At 40.3% G+C, this 17,121-nt stretch overlaps 1 protein-coding gene across 2 annotated transcripts in view; it reads right to left on the bottom strand.

The window, feature by feature from the left end:
* LOC120558931 (kazrin-like) overlaps positions 1 to 17,121 on the bottom strand; it is a 217,245-nt gene that overhangs the window by 139,618 nt on the left and 60,506 nt on the right. The gene's annotated exons all lie outside the window — the stretch shown is intronic.

The following is a 17,121-nucleotide window of genomic DNA, read 5'->3' as shown; positions in this document are numbered from 1 at the left end:
CGTGTGTGTATGTGTTAGAGAGCCAGCACTGCCCCTGTGAAATGTGCTCCCTGCAGCTGACTGTTGAAAGGACACAGAGCATTGAGAGATGACAAGCACCTTTTTAAATGGACTGTACCATTTGCAGAGAAAGTCAGGGGGGGGGAGGAGTGAGCTAGACCACATGAACACATGGAAGTCAGAGGTCCTCAGCACAGCTGTCTTCACGAGATAATGCTGTAAGGTTTTGTGTGTTAGACTGAACTGACACACAATATATTTCACTAAGCCTGTGAAAACTGTCTTCAGTGAAACACTGCAGCTTTTCCTCTTTCTCTGTCTGTGCATGCACCTCCCTACATGGACTAATGGACAAAGGGAAGGAAATCATTAGATTGAGAAAGAAGCAGTTGTTGGGAGAAAACAATAATAGTTATGCAAACAAAGCTTTTATCGCAGTATTACAGGTGCATTTTTAAAGCTCTGCTTAAAAAGACAAATGCCTCTAAAATTGAACGTTTTGAGGTTCATTATAACTACAACAATGTTTATGTGATTAGTTGATTAATCGATCTACAAAAAAAAAAAAAAAAAAATCATTCCAGCCTCTCAAATGAGGGACTTTGCTGCTTTTATGGGGTTTATGTAATTGGAAATTAAATATCTTTTGGTTTTGGATGAATAAAACAAGCAATTTTGTTCATTGTGGGCTCTTAGAAATTGTGCTATTTATGAAACGATTGATGAAACGATTACCAAAAAAACCCATCAAAATATTAACAGATAATGAAAATAGTAGTTAGTTGCAGCCCAGAGTATAATGATAAAAACCAAAATGATGCTCATTATTATACTAAGAATGTTTGAGGAAGTCCAATTTAAATGCAAGCATGTGCTTTTCCCACCATTCAATTTGGGAAAGGGGAACATTTTGCTCACTCATTTTTCCTAACTGGACCTGGTCAGGCTGGTGAAATAAACCATTTCTCTAAACGTAGAGATGGCTGCCATCACACCACAAAGGATGTGCTCAACAATGTAACTGTTTTAGTATATCTTATATATAACCCTTCCTAAGTTCTGTTCTGATTTCCCCTTTTCCTTTCTTTAAAGAAGAGTGAAAATACAGGCAGCAGACACAGTGCCACCTGTTTACAGATAAAGCTATTCACTCACAGTGAATGAAACATTGAGGCTCCTTATGCACCTTTGTGGCACCACAGAGTTATTGTAGAAAGTATGCTCTCCCCTCCCACATTTGACAGGAAGACACAGTCAATTCATTTTAAAAAAGATGTAACAGACCTACCTTTTTAAGAAAGCTTTTAATCTCTAAGTCTTCATAGTACTGCATTGCCATAGAAACCCTCCCGACACACATTTTTACTGCTTTTCTGTTTCTTAGCACTTTACAGATGTTGTCTATTTTGATGAAGCTAAATGTATTATATTGTATTTTCTTCTTGTATGCCCTTTAAACATGTAAGTTGTCCTTGTGTATCTAGAAAGGCGTCCGCCAAATAAAATTTATTATTATTATTATTATTATTATTAAGTATCTGCAGCAAGGATGTGAAAACAGTTTTATTGTAGTTGAAGCATTGCAAGACAATGACATTCCAAATGTCAAATATAACCCGCAAATCAAAAGAGAGACAGATGGATACTAGAAGCTTATAGAATAGAAAAGCCTTGTGATGAATACAAAGTAGCTCCTTCCTGAGACTGTAGAGCTGACAGAGAATTAACATGTTTGTCAATATGCATCAGATACAAACAGGGCTTAAGAGGATATTTTTTCTTGTGACTTGTATCTATATTCAGATTCATTTGAAATACTATAGGCCTACATGGTGCATCATCAGGCAGTTTCTTTCAGTAAAAAAGCTCTGATAAACCCACTGAAGAGTACATGTCCTGCACAACAGGATAGCACAAACTCCTAATTAATGCTTCTGTTTCTTTGCATCTGATGGGTGACTAAATAGGCAACTGTAATTTAAATAATGTGAAAATATGTTGTATTAACAGCTTGTTGTGCTGTCCCAAAATGACCAAAAAATATCTTTTAATGCAGGTTCAAGACATCGATCTTGGTATACACGTTTAAAGGAGAAGAGTTGCAAGCTGAAAAGCTGAATTTCTCCTCCACAAACAACATGGTCAGCTACAAATCATTATCCATAGAGGTGGTAGAGACTACCTTTCTGGTTAGGACACTAGGACACTTGCGCAGGACACGGAGCTTGAACCCAGGACTTCTAGTTGACAAGAGGGATATACTATACTGCTACATCATTGAATGCTAAAGGGAAAAGTCTGTTCTCGGTATCCAATCTCACAGCCCAGGAAAAACGTTTGACAGTATAGACTCTTAATTGTTTGTTGAAAAAATAAGCACTTATAATTACCTAGTCTGTAGAGTTGTCTTTGAGCTCCAGGGCTGAGGAAACTACCCCAGTTCCCACCCCACACCCCTACTTAATCCTGCATTTCTCAGCTATAATCTGACATTCGGCTGTCAAAACATTCCCACTCACTCTGCAGTACAGCTGAGTTGTTATTGTTTCCCAGGGTTATGTGAAGTCAGACCCCAACCCATCCTGCATGTGGTAAGCACAGATCGGACCACACTACACAAGGAAGCAAGCAACCGCTGTGTACTTCCAGAAAATGTTGCGGTTGCCTCAGTTACTCTGTTAGTGTGCGGGCTTAATATTCCACACTGCTGTCTCAAATAAAACCTCAATGTCCGAAACGGTATGCAAGCAAGGGGATGGAGAAACACACACACACACACACACACACACACACACACACACACACACACACACACACACACACACACACACACACACACACACACACACACACACACACACACACACACACACACACACACACACACACACACACACACACACACACACACATCCATCTGCCCAGACACAAGTCACCCCTCCTCCTCAGTAAATGAACATCATGTTGTTATTTATAGACGACCCTGCTGTTGCATAGGATACATTAGTCAAAGGGGAGGGCAGGCACAGACACACCACACATACTGTACACTCATTCTCACACACATACACACACTGTACGGGACTATAATCCCAAAGTCACTTGATGTTCACAAATGAAATTCATCTCTTGTCAGGTGTCCTAAGTCTCTTGGACCCTTCTGGGTAATCAAGATGCTGTAGTATCTAAGTGTGTAAGTGGATTTGTTTTTATCTATCTATATATCTTATATCCTATCCTTACACTGTTTGCCTTTTCTCATGAGTATGGATCATGCAAACCTGCATATGCTGTATGTTGGTATACACATTTGCCTAGGGCTGCCCCCTAAACTTAGCTGTGTCATTGTACAAAGAGCAGTGCAAGCAAAGGAGCATGGTAGGCTGTTAACTTATCTCAAAATAACGTCACCACAAAACTAACTGGATGGAGATAAAGAAGGATAATGGAAACAGACAGCAGCATGATGCAGACAGCATGATGCAGACAGCGTGAGGCAGACAGCGTGAGACAGACAGCATGAGGCAGACAGCGTGAGGCAGGGCAGCGCGATTGGAATCTGTTGGCTGCTCCAACGCTTCAGCTTTGGTGATGACTGTCAGTCAAGTTGGCTAAACTACTTTGGAACCAGACTAGCTAGACTATCTGTCCAATCTGAGTTTTCTCTCGCACGACTAAAACAACTTTTGAACGTACACGTTCCACCAAAACAAGTTCCCCCTCAAGGCTATTTTTCAGCGGCTCCGTGTGGAGCTTACATAGACAGTAAAAGAATGGACACAGCGACACCATATATTTCTCCGGAGACCAGTGAAGTCACTTTCCGGTGATGGCTGAGCGTTACTGCGCAGCCTCAAACGGAGTTTGACGACGTAGATTTGACGTGAGCAACCTGTCTGAAAGTTGTAAGTCTTCTGGTAGCTGTGCCGAGAGAAATCTAAATAATTCCCAATCTTGCAGAGACGGAGAGCGTAGGTATATGTAAGGAGATAACATGGGCACAGGCTAATTATTGCTAACTAAAATGCTAGTTAACATCATTAATTAAACTTAAAAAGCTAATGTAAGTCGAAACTGCCTGCGAGCTTCTCCTGTACTATACGGTAGGGGTGGTACGGTTCACAAAACACATGGTTCGGTTCGTATCACGGTTTTAGGGTCACAGTTTTCGGTTCTGTACGGTTCCTGTTATTTTTTCTTTTAATCTGTAACACTCCAGAAATATACTTCAGCATATGATATATAGCTTAATTATCCACAATGTAGTTGTTATCAAACTGCCAACTTCAGAGGAGCTCTTACAAAAATTGTATCCTTTAAAAGAAAAAGAGAGGAACTCTTAAAGCTCCGACTTTTAAATAAGTCAGAATACGTTAAACATAAAAACAGTCCTGGGCTGGGACACACAGTCATACGGTTTGATAAAGTACTTATTGGACTTTAACTTATCATTGCACTTACAATAACGAGTGTACCTGGCAGGTCCTCCTGTACGTCTCATCTCCGTTTTTTCCTGCATCCACCATGTGTGTTTGTGCGTGCGTCAGTCGCGGAGAGAACTGAGCAGCCCCGTCTGCTGCAGAGACCCGACAGGATTGAAACTGCAGCCACTTCAGCGACTTTAGAGTGAAAAAAACGTTACAGCGTACATTGATGTTAAAATGTATACAGGACCGTCCACACGCTCCGAAACGAGACAAGCGGACCGAACGGTTCGGATGTTTTTTCATGAACTGTACCACACCTACTATACGGTAATTTCTCTACTCTGCAACAGAAAGTCGTGTGGTTATGACACAATCGTTAGCCTATTTTTACAAAAACGGCTGCTACGGGGCCATAACGTGAGATACAAGGTAATGGAGCCTTTTATACATTGTCGTGTTTCTTTAGAAATAAACAATGGACAAATACAGTATTTAAACGCTTCAGATGTAAAGTTATTTGCTGTCAAAGTGATGCCAAAATGAATGGCAGTCAATGGAATGCTAGCAGAAGGTGATTGCTTGTTAGCCTAGAAACTCTTAGCCTAGAAAGCCTAGAAGCTTACCCCCCCTGGGAGCTTAGCACCCCCATGACGAATGTGATTGGTTTAAAGAAATGGCAACAAACCAGAGCTGTTGCCCTTGGTTATTTTGTCATAATTAGCTTTACTCGGAAAGCCATGTAACAGCAGCTAAACAATGAACAATCTTATTGAAATATTTTTGAAGATGTTTTAAGTAGTTTGTTCAGATTTCAATCCTTAGTTCCAACAACTCAACATAGAGTGGTTACTGGTTTATTGCAAATTAAGCTCCAAACGTGAACACAAGTTGTAACTTGATTCATGTCTGTAAGTACATTACATAAATGATGTCCCTCCCTTGGGGTCTTGAATGAGTCTGCTGGTCAGTGGAGAGAATCAGGACCCACTGGCAGACTGAGGATCAGTAATTAGTGGGTGTGCTGGGGGGCGTTTGGATTAGCATATGAATGGAGACAGTGGGGAGTGGGATCAATGCTCTGCGACCATTCTTCAATGTGGCAGGCCTTCTGCAGCCAAGTCACCGCATTCAACTAAAGTCATGCAAAAAAGTTGCCGCACTGAGCTCTGTATACAGTAGTTTTTTACTGATTTAATTTTTTAATTACTAGGGCGGAATTGTGTTGCTAAGCAATAACAATCAAGACTCACAAGTATTCACTGGGACAGCATTTGTTGCCTGGCAACAAAAAAAAAAAAAACAGCAGCAGTGGTGGTAAAAAAAAAAAGAAGAAAAATCTACAGAAAATGTATACATCTTTCAAATGTAAACATCTTTCACATTTTACAAATTGTTTGCTTATCAAATTTTTTTTTTTTATGTCAGAGTTAAATTTTTGTGTTCCCATCCAAAAGGATTATGTACAAAAACTACGCTCGGAAAGCACTGAGCAACTGGAACTTTCTCTCAAAAAAAAGAGTCATGTTATCTTACTACAATTACGATTAGTAGTATAATTTAGAAAGTACTGTAGATGTATTTTGTTATTTCCTTTTTTTCTTATCTTTTTTACAGTTGTTCAAACTAGACGTTAATATGTAAGGTGTGGTAAAGTGTACAAATGAGAAGCTGACATGATACAAAGTGGGGTTATCTACAGAAAAGGACTTTTACTAAAGCTTATAGTAGCATTAGAACTGGGCGATTTTTTCCCCTAAAAAAATCTGATTTTTTTATAAAAAACTTGATTTACGATTCGATTCCCCCCCCCCCCTTCCATTTAAAACAAAATAACTGCGAACTGTAAATATATTTTAAAAATATATATTTATTGTATTTAATTAAAGTCCATCAACATAAACAAAATTGTAAAGGCAAACCCTTTCTCTAACTGAAAAGTCACTGTGCAGTGTGCAACAAAGATTGTTAAACATCCAAATTATTTATACTGTATAATGAACCGTAAGACACATGTAAGGCTGCATGGTTTGGCTCGACCACAGGTCAGTAGTGGCAGCGTAAAAGTCAATTCCCTTCAACTTGCTTATTATCTTTTGCCGAGTGTTGTTATACAGCTGAGGAAGAGCAACGTCAGAGAAATACTTGCGGCTAGGTACTGTATATCGAGCGTCCAAAACTTTCAGCATGTTGTTAAACCCTCTCTTCTCAACAGAGTAAACTGGCAGCATATCCGTAGCTATGTAGAGGGTAATTGCCTGACTACTACTGAAGAGGGGGAGAAAAAAAAAAAAATCAAAAAAATCGATTTTTTGAAAATATGAATCGATTTGACCTACCAACTCGATTTTTAAATCAAATAATTTTTTTTTCCAACCCTAAGTAGCATGTGTGCAGAAGTGTTATTTCTCTATATGTCTTAGGTCTGTCTTAGACTTGTCCACAAGAAGATGGCCATGGGATTTTCTTTCTGAGCTGTCTCGTAAAATTGCAAAGACCTTCAAACAGACAGCCACGGATTGAGATAAATTATTTTGGGGTTTTTTCCCCCTAAGATAAGCTTCAATAATGAATCACTGTATGGTCCCAAGGGAACCTTTTACAATATGAGCATGCAGGAGACACAGAAACACTCATCTGTATGTGTGTGTTCAATCACAATCTTCTGTTGGTCTGATAGTGAAGAATAAATGTAACACTAATCAAACTCAGATTATTTTATTTTTTTACCTCTAGAAAGGTGAATGCATTATATTTATCCCTTGTGTTGACTTCAGGTCACGTTGACCCGTTTTCAATTTTTGTTTTATATCAGAAAATATGGGATGTAGAAATAAGTGCTGAAAATGTGAAGAAGAAAAATGTAACAATTTAAAACGTTGGAAAATACAAAAACAAACAAAACGTGTTTCTTTTCAAGGTTGACGGGAAGACAACACAAGGGTTAAAGTACTTTCTACAGTCAGCAGTCAGTCAGTGCAGATAATCTAAAAACAACATAAAGATACTTACACCACAATCTGTATTTAGTGATTCAGACTATACCTCTGCAATGCAGAATGTATGGGCTGCACCAAAATCACCTGCTCATTGATAGCATCTGGAAAGGCCAGCCAGTGAGGTGGAAAAGGTGCTATAATGCAGGGCTGTGCGTATGTGAATTCTTGGGTCGCTTGTGTTTTTGTTTTGTTTTTAACAAAAGGAAACAGTCTTAATGTCCTCACAGGAGTGAGAAAATGTTTTTTTTTGTAGCTGAACACTATCTTGATATCTTATCAAGATCAGCTTATCTTAGCTGAGAATGGGACTGTAAAAAATTCTTTCTCTGCAGAGTTTGAACACACAGTACACACAAATAAACACAGTGGTGGCAGGGGAGAAATAGAGGTGTGTGTTTGTGTGTGTGGGGGGGAGAGAGATACTGAGAGTAGAGAGATGTTCCCTTAGCACATACAAGGTCTGTGTCACTTGTGGGTAGAGGATGCCAACAGCACCCAAAGGAAAGAGACCGAGCATGCCCTCAGGCTCCTTCCACAAATAGAGAGCTTACATTGGGGCAACAGAGCCTGCATAACAGGATCAGAAACTATTGTATTATTCCTCGTATGAGTCACTACAATAACCAAACAACCCAGTGTTTCCCAGGAAAAGTTTGTTATTCAGGATCTCATCCAAGCACACCATTATACTGTAGATGAATTTTTTTTATTTGCTCCTGCTGGGTTATGATTTTGTGGATTAGCGTTGGGCCATTGGATGATGTCATAAAACACAGGGCTTTCAAGCAGGGGGAGCAGAGTTGGTGTCCCGAAAGACTTTAAGGGGAAAACACAAGACTTTCACCCAGAAAACACAGGACTTTCAAGCAGGGGAGCAGAGACGGTGTACTGAAAGAAGTTAAGGGGAAAACACAAGGCTTTCACGCAGGAAACGGGCAATCGTGTCCAGGGAGTACTATTTTTTCTCTAATCCCAACGTTGTTTTGGTGCCTTAACTTAACTGCCGTCACGGCAAGACAGTCACCTTTTGTCGCTTAAACTTAAACTGTTATGGCTGCTGTCATGACCGTCACCTTACCGGCAATTTCCACTGGATGCGGAACGTCTGCGGAACGTCTGCGGAACGTCTGCGGAATGTCTGCGGAACGTCTGCGGAGTCATTAGGTTTCCATTAAAGTCAGTGTGTGTATTTCCACAGACTGCGGAACGTCTGCGTCCCGACTCCGTCCCAGTTCCGTCAGTCCGCAGCCCTCCGCAGCTTCTATTTTTGACGGACGACGGACAGCTCCGCAGCAATTCAGCACACGGCAGATAGTGCGGGACAGGAAGTCGAGCACAGAAACAAAATAAATATCCGGTTAATTTTCTAAATAAATTACACCGTGCTCACGGCGGATCATATTTCCCTGCACTACACCTTGAAAACACAGCACAGAGCTGTTTCCCCTCTACTCCTCTGGATGGAAACCAACTGTTGTTGGTTTTGTGGTTCTATTCTACCTGAATTCGCGACTACAGCTGTCAGTCACGGCCGCAGCCGTTCCGCAACAAATCCGGACCTGGTGGGTATTGACGGACGGCGGAGCACACAGCCGGCACGCAGCGGAGCCGGTCCGCAGCCGTTACGCAGGTTACACAGTAACCGGTACCCGGCTCAGAGTCGCCTTTTGTCATCTAAACTTAACCGCCAGTGACAAGTCTGTTAAACTTCATCACATGACCGGTCGTCGGTGGCTGTAATTTTATAAGATATCATACGAGAATGTGTTGATTAAGCGAACATCACTTAAGTTAGTCTGGTAATGAAGAATTTGACTATGAGTTTGAATCCACAGGCTCTACTCCAACATGGCATCATGACTTTGCGTAAATATATACGCCACTTTCATAAAGCCAAATGGCGTGTTATTTTACGCCATTTTCAGCTATCCACGTGTATGATACACGCTGGAAACAGCTGATGTAAACAGCCGACCACGCGGGCCCGCCACGCTATGCGGCGCATCAGCGAGAACGCGACGTACTATCGCGAGAACGCGACGTACTATCGCGAACGTCACACGCCTGTCAAGAAAAAATAAAATGGTTGAGTTTAGGAAAAGAACACAGGGAAAGGCTTTAGTAACAAAACAGTGATAAAAACACGGAAAATAGCGACTAAAACACGCTTACGACAACAACAAATGGTTGGGTTTAGGAAAGAAACATTGGGTAAGGCTTATTAAAAACAAAAAATAAAAAAAATAAAAACGGCTGAAAAATCGCCACACGCGGGGCGCGAACCCGGCTCTCCCAGGTGAAAGTCCTGTGTTTTACCCATCCGCCGTTCCTTTATACCACTCGCTACGGCGGAAATGGACTCGAAATATAGGCCAATGGCGGCCGATTTGCGTTGATATACACGCAAAAATGCGATTAAGCGTCTTCATAACACGCAAAAACGGAATACAAATTGGCGTGTCATACATACGCCAATTCATGAGATCATTCTGCTCTACTCATACAAGACACAATCCAGATGACTCGCGTGCATATCAGTACCCTGCTCCTTTGAGCCAGAGTTTCTCAAAAGCAGTTTTCCATACCAATAAAAGGGTGCCATTATGCATAAAGGATCATTTCTGCAAAGAGGGAGTGGACAAGTAATTGAGTGACACTAGACGATTTATGAGCTCATTCCACCGGGGTGGGTCAAACCAAGACAAAGAACAGACACGAGTCTTATGAAAACACAGAATTATGTTCACTGCGCTAATCTGTTTATTCTCAACCCTCCTCTTCCTTCACTGTTTAAACTATCTGGAAATGGATAATACTGAGCAGCTGGAGGATTGGAGGGAGACAGATCTGTGCAGTGGCAACTGTCTGCTGAACCCTAAGGAGATATATCGACAGTTGTATAACTAAAAGTCACCATTTTTACACTAGTATTAGTCCGAGATCATAAACACGAAACATCAAATTTCTTTGTTGAAAAATAACTTAACTCAAAATGTCAGGGTGTAACTTTAGATCTCTAAAGCAATGTGTTCCTTAGTGTTTACTATATCTTGTTTTTATTTCTATTTTTCATCTTTTCCTGGTTCCTCATTATCTTCCTATCCCAAAGAATGTCCATACTTATAATCGCCTCACTGACATTAGCACCTCATGTCAGGCAGCAAACCAGTGAGTGGTTATCAATGCCTCTGCTGTCCTTGCCGCCGTCTACACTGCATGTACTGCCGGGCTAAGAAATAAAACACACCCGGTAAACACAGTTTGTTGACACACAGATAAGTTTTCCATTATGTCTGACAAGGGTGGGGAGGTTAGACGTGGGGAGTGTTATTAGAATTTCCTGTATCCTCATCCCAACTGTCCCAATTTTTCAAATCTCTTGTTCCATTCACGCTAAGCTCTTGCTCACATCCTCCCACTTTCACATGGCCACTGTCAGCGTGAGGCAGATCCAGACAGCGATGGCAAACAAACCTTTTTTGGGCACGCCATACCATCAAATTGACCCTGGCTCTGTCGTAAAGGCCCAAGGCTAATCTCAGACACAAACAGGTTTGCGGGCTTTGATGGGAATGAAGATACACATTCCTTTTGAATGAGACAAGCGAGGAACAAAGATCTCACACCGGTTTGAAGGCAAAAGAGAGAAATGCTTTTGTCGTACCGAATCTGGTGGTTTGCGATATCATCATTCACCTTGCACTGAAGGTGGCAAAGGTTGTGTTTGTGTAACAGATGGAAGTGGGTTTTGTGCCCAAGCCTAACCTTCAAAAACAAAACTCACTATTAAAAGACCTTCTACTGAATACTAGAGGTGAAGAGTAGTCATCAAAATTACATGTACCATGTTTAAAATGATAAAAAGCAAAAATAGATTTTTCATTGTCAAAAAACAAGGAAAATACAGTACAACATACAAATATTAGACTTTACATATATGATATGAATATAAACTATTTGTCCTGAATAGACATACATAGGGAAGCCCTTCGCCAAGCCACATTGGTTCAAATCCATCAGAAATTTAAAACTCTCTGACATCCAGGAGTTCTAACTTCTGGTTTCCCAATATTCGTTGGGTGAAAGTCAGTCTAAGGAAGTAAACCAACTGATTTAGCTGCTAATGTTTACTATAAGTTCCAAAAAACATGCAGGTCATTGTTGAGAATGTCATTCTGTCATGATTTCTATATTATACGTACTGAAGCTACAGAAACCTGAAATTATATTCCATCTGGAAAGTGTCATTTCAGCCAAAAGAGATAAATATTTTAGGCCAAAAGAGGTTAATTGTTGAATAATTTGTATGCATTAGTTGTTGTTTTTTTCTCTAACTTAAACTATCATTTATTTTACATCAAATACCACTTAACAAAGAACATCAGTGTTAATGATAAAAGTATAGAATAAAAAATTTATAAAAAAAACAATTCAACAAAACATTCTCCTGCAGGTTCCAGAGCCTCATAAGCCTCTTAGTCTGCTAGCCTATTGGCTTCCAAGAACTCCAACACAGTGATACGTTTTTCCTCTAATGAATCGAGTCATGAATCACATCATGTCAACTTCAGGAGTCACATTCACCCAGTTAAACTTTGATTCATGTAGTATGCAACCTTATACCTTTAGTTTTGAATCAGGACCTCTAGTATTTAGATCAAGTAATTTGTGAAAAATACGGTGTGTCAGAAACAGTAGACAACAGTGGTTTATTCATGAGTCAGGAACACATATTTACTCAACATTTAAGTAAATATAAGTATTGGCAGATCCCTAGTATCGCTTTGACAGACCATCCACACTGCCAAGCGGAGGAGGGTCTGGCTAGTAGGGTTGGGCACCGAACGTCAATACTTTTATGGCACCGGTGCCAAATTTCGGTTCCAAAAGCGGTCGCGTGTTGTTGTTTTACACTTCCTCTGAGACAAGCAGGCACAACAGTGGTTTCTGTGCCCTGATGACTGACTGACAGGCTGAGGTTGTAAGGCAAGGCAACTTTACTTCTACAGCACCTTTCAGCAACAAGGCAATTCAATTACATTCCTTTGCATTTAAGTTAGTTCTCCATTAGTTCAATGTTGACAACAGGGCAGTCACCAAGTTTATTGTTGAAGGTTTGTGTCATTATGCTGTTTGCACTAAAAAGTCTTTGTTGTTTACATTCCTTTGCATTTTAGTAAGTTCAATATTAGCCTGTACACAATGTCATTTATTTATTTATTATTTATAATATGTTCATGTTGTGGCAAAAAGGTTTCTCTTTTTTTGTAAATTTTTAAAGTTCGGATTGATACCAATCCTGAGTATCTGACTGGCGCACCCCTATCCAAAAGCACAACCAGTTTTATGGTTACTCTGAGTGAGCAGTGTTACCAGAATAATTTAATTTTGATAACTGTTTTGATTCACAATTAAGGTGAAAAATAAAAGTTTTGTGTTTAATGTATTTTTGTTGACATGAAATGGATTTTAAAACATATGGTTTCGAAAAAAATATCGTTAAGGAACCGGCATTGAAACTAAGGTATTGAAATTGGCACCGGATCAAAAGATTTTGAACGATGCCCAGCCCTACTGGCTAGTCCAAACACAGCATTCCAGGATGGGAGAAAAACGTGCTCTTGTTTATTGGCATTTCTTTAAACCAATCACAATCGTCATGGGTGGTGCTAAACTCCGCACAGAGCCGCTGCAAAACAGTCATGCGAGAGAAAACTCAGATTGAACATATAGTCTAGCTAGCTGTCTCAATTTACCATGCAGAGATCTGAGGAGCAGTCAACCATAGTCCTCCTAAATCCATCGAATTTAAAATTCCAACACAAAGAAAGCATAAGGAAACGGAAAATACATCCATCTGGCGGAATTTCCTGTGGCACTGGAGCAATCCTGGAAGTGGAACGTCAAGGATATAGACTAGCAGATACCCAATATTAAAAGGACTCGAATTAGGATCTGAGCCAAAATCTCTGCTTAATATTCTCAAGGAGAGGACGATGACCCTCTTAGAAATATCCTTTCAAACTACTGTAAGCTATTTGGTGATAGAGAATTGCATTTTCTTTGAAGTCAATATTCAACCACATGAAATACAGTATCAGAATAAAACCTCACTAGCATGATGAGTATGTGTTTACCACCTCAAATGTGTTTAAAGATGACTGTAGTTTACATTATACAGTAGCTGAGAAATGAGGCTTAGTTCTTTCACAGTTGCTCTTTTCACACACAGATGTTTGCAAAACAACAAGAACAAAAAAGGCTTTTCAAAGACCAAATGCTGGAGATGGCTGATCAAAATGCAGTTCACGACTGCCGTTAAAATGAGTCCTAAACAATGTCATTGGCTGGTGGCCTGAAGAGCTCACAGATGGTCCATTTTTCCTGCTGAAAGGGAGTGTGTGGTTGAACGTCTGATGCCGTTAGTGTTCTGAGAGCTAAAATCCCTGCGTAGGTGTGTGCTGTTTCACTTAGTGAAGTTAATTGCGTGTGTGTATGCATACGTGTGTGTGCGTGTGTGTATGCATACATGTGTGTGCGTGTGTGTGAGTGAGTGAGTGAGTGAGTGAGTGAGTGACAGAGAGAGAGAGAGAGAGAGAGAGATAATTGTGTGTTTCAGGTTGAGGGGCAGCTCCCGTCTCCTCTGCTCAGTATTCAGCAGCAGTCGTCTCTGTGACGAGGATTGAGAGGAGATCTGTTCAGGTGCTGTAGGGGTGGGTGGGTGGGGTGGGGTGGGTTGCTGCTGGCTGGCTTGATGCATCCTTTCAAAACCACTTTCATTTAAAAAGGCACAGCACATGGATGACAAGCTTTCCTACACTTCACCAACAACAAAGGTGGTGAAAAATATACCAAAAATAAATTCTTTTATTTGTGACAATATGAGAGGAAGAGATGTTATACTGCAGAAACCCTCTTTTTTGGATGCACTTTATAGATATCCAAATATACAGCAGCGCTGTATATTTGTATAAAGTGAATTAAAAATGTATTGTTGCTAAGAATATAATTTATAACGTATAGACCGAATCACTGTGTCATCAAGCTAACTGGCCGTTAATTTGTACTGTGGAGATATGTGAAATAGGCAACCTTGTTTATTGCTACCATTTTCAACTGCAACGTTTAAGGATATATAGTTAAAAACGGAGGTCCGACCTATCTGACATTTCTGCTGTACTTATTTTATGTACTGTGTTGCTTTGCTAGTGTCTTTGATACACGTTATAGACAGCGCCATCTCACCACGGGTCAACTGCTAGTTTTGGGTGGCGTCATTTTCTTTAGTCTGTGGCCCAACATGTAAATTAGGTCTCCAACCTACCGTTTGTGAAAGTGTTGAAAGCATCAAAAATGCATTTTAGATGAATGAGATGAGCGTATATCCGGTTGTTCCTCGTCCCTGTCTGCTCAGCGCTGTTAAAGTGTTATGTAGGTAATTACGCAGGGATTTTTTACCCAGAAGTTATTGTAAGCAAATATTGTGATTGGGTCTATATTTTTTCCATTTGTTTTGACTTTTGATTTTATTTTTCCGAAAGAGACAGTGCACCATTAGCTTTCTCCTTAGGCCATGAATATTTGGTACCACTGACAAAATCGGTACTGTAATTTGATCTGTATGGGTGAGGAATAAAAACTGTTTGTTATCATTTTACTTCCAGCAGTCTAATAGTCTTTTAATCAGCTGGTGGGCCAAAGATGCTACCCGTTGTTTTGTACCATCTGTGATTTTAGCTCTGCATGTTACCGTTACTCCATAATTTGAATCATTATATGGTGTAACATACGGAGTGCTGAGGTCAAAGGACTACTCCTTGCTGTGAATGTTTACAGTCTGGTCATTTGCCATAACCACATCTCTATAGATGGGGAAAGACGGCTGACGTCGGGTTAAACGTCTATTTTCCTATAATGTTCATATCTGGATTCAGCTCAGTGCCAATGAGTTGATCTAGTGAAGCATACCAAACTTCATTTTGTAAATGAATGCAATTCATATCAATAGCTAATGATGTTTACACTTGATTCATTTGCAGCAGAATTAAGCAGACTCCCATTGTCTTTGTGATTACAGAAAAGAAACAGAAATTTGTTATAGGAATGGGGAGAGAAGCCTCTAAAACACCATGAGGAATCAGCTTTTCCATTGTACTTCGCCTCAAAATATGCAGATCTTTGCAAATGAACTCGTTACCTCGAGTATTAAATTAGTGTAGAGTGCTTACCGACAGCCTAAGTGCTGATTATGAGAACAATGGGACGTGGACACCTATGGGTGCTTTGTGATTACAGCCTGAGCCGTGGAGGCAGGGATGAGCCAAAACCAGCACTTGTTGTAGCAGTGTGGTAGGAGCTGAAGTGTCGATGCATTGTTCTATGGGAGAGGCAAGTGTTCCTAAAATATGTGCCCCATAGTGTGCTTGGTCATAAGATAGACCTCCATAATTGTGTGACTGAGGACACTAGGTTGTTTATCAATAACAATAACCTTTATTTTATATAGGTATTTCTAAAAACACTTTCAAAGGACTGAGGAAAAACATTAAAGAGGATATAATTGATGAATTTCACTCTGTGTACTAAATATCGTACCACATAAAAGGGAGATGATGAATCAGCCACAGCGCTGAGAACTGAACGGCTCTACTGTACAGACTCACAGTGGACTTAAAAGACTCCTTTTGAGATGTGTGGTGTTGTAAGATTGTAATGTTTGTTATGATTCGGGTTGAAAATGAGAATGAAAAATCTGGACAGAATCTGGGCTGCGTTCATTAAAAATACCATAACAAAAGGGCAGCCTTTTTGCAATAGTTACATTACCGCAGTAATGACTCCACAGACTCAAATATCTGGACCAGGTGTGAAATGCTAAACTGAACTTGAAGGACTGCATTGAGCAAATGGTGGCAAACAGATTCATGTACATGTTTACGTTTTGTTTTTGCCAGCTCTGCCTATAAAAAGTTACTTAAGTATCCTGTTCAAATCTAAAAGTAATTCCTCCTGTCTATGCAGAGCCAGATAAAAGGTCATCTCTGTTTGAGCATGAGGTGACAGAGCAGCACATGGCCCAACATTCTCCAGCACTCTACAGCAGGTTTTAGAAAGCGAAAGCAAAAGCAAATAAGGGTAGTGAAAGACAAGCTCAAAAGTGTGATTAAAAAAATTCTTTGCAGAGACTAATCTGAGTTTTGCCAATAGGGAGATGAAGCACCAGTGTTTAAGGATGCCTTGCAGCTGTAACCAGTCGAGTCCAGAATTCTGCATGGTTGGGATTATTTTGCAAGCTGTGCATCCAAAAATTACTTTCCAACTCAGTGAGCACGGTGAGCCCCCCTGTGAAGTCACTTATAATGGGAAAGGTGGAGTCTTAAAGAAGTGAAATAAGTGAAAGCGCAAGGTGAGGTAAATATTAACATGTCAGTCATTAAGCTCGCCAGCTGTGTGTATGTATATACTGTATGTGCGCGTGTTGGTGTCTGTGTGTGGCTCTACTTCAAGAGTCAAAAGTGAGAAAAAAGCTGAGGACCTTGGTGCCATCTGAAAACTGCAGCATCCGAGGATCATGTCATGAAGTTAATCTGATGTGATATTTTATTAATTTCTTTTTGCTTGCCCCCTGGTCCACAGCGCTTCTTTGTCTGACATAAGGACACTTCAGTTTGGAGGTTCCTCCACTCTCCTTGCTGACT

This window comes from Perca fluviatilis, chromosome 5 (genome assembly GCF_010015445.1).
Source record: "Perca fluviatilis chromosome 5, GENO_Pfluv_1.0, whole genome shotgun sequence".
NCBI classification, from domain to species: domain Eukaryota; kingdom Metazoa; phylum Chordata; class Actinopteri; order Perciformes; family Percidae; genus Perca; species Perca fluviatilis.
This window is presented reverse-complemented; position numbering and strand designations above follow the sequence as displayed.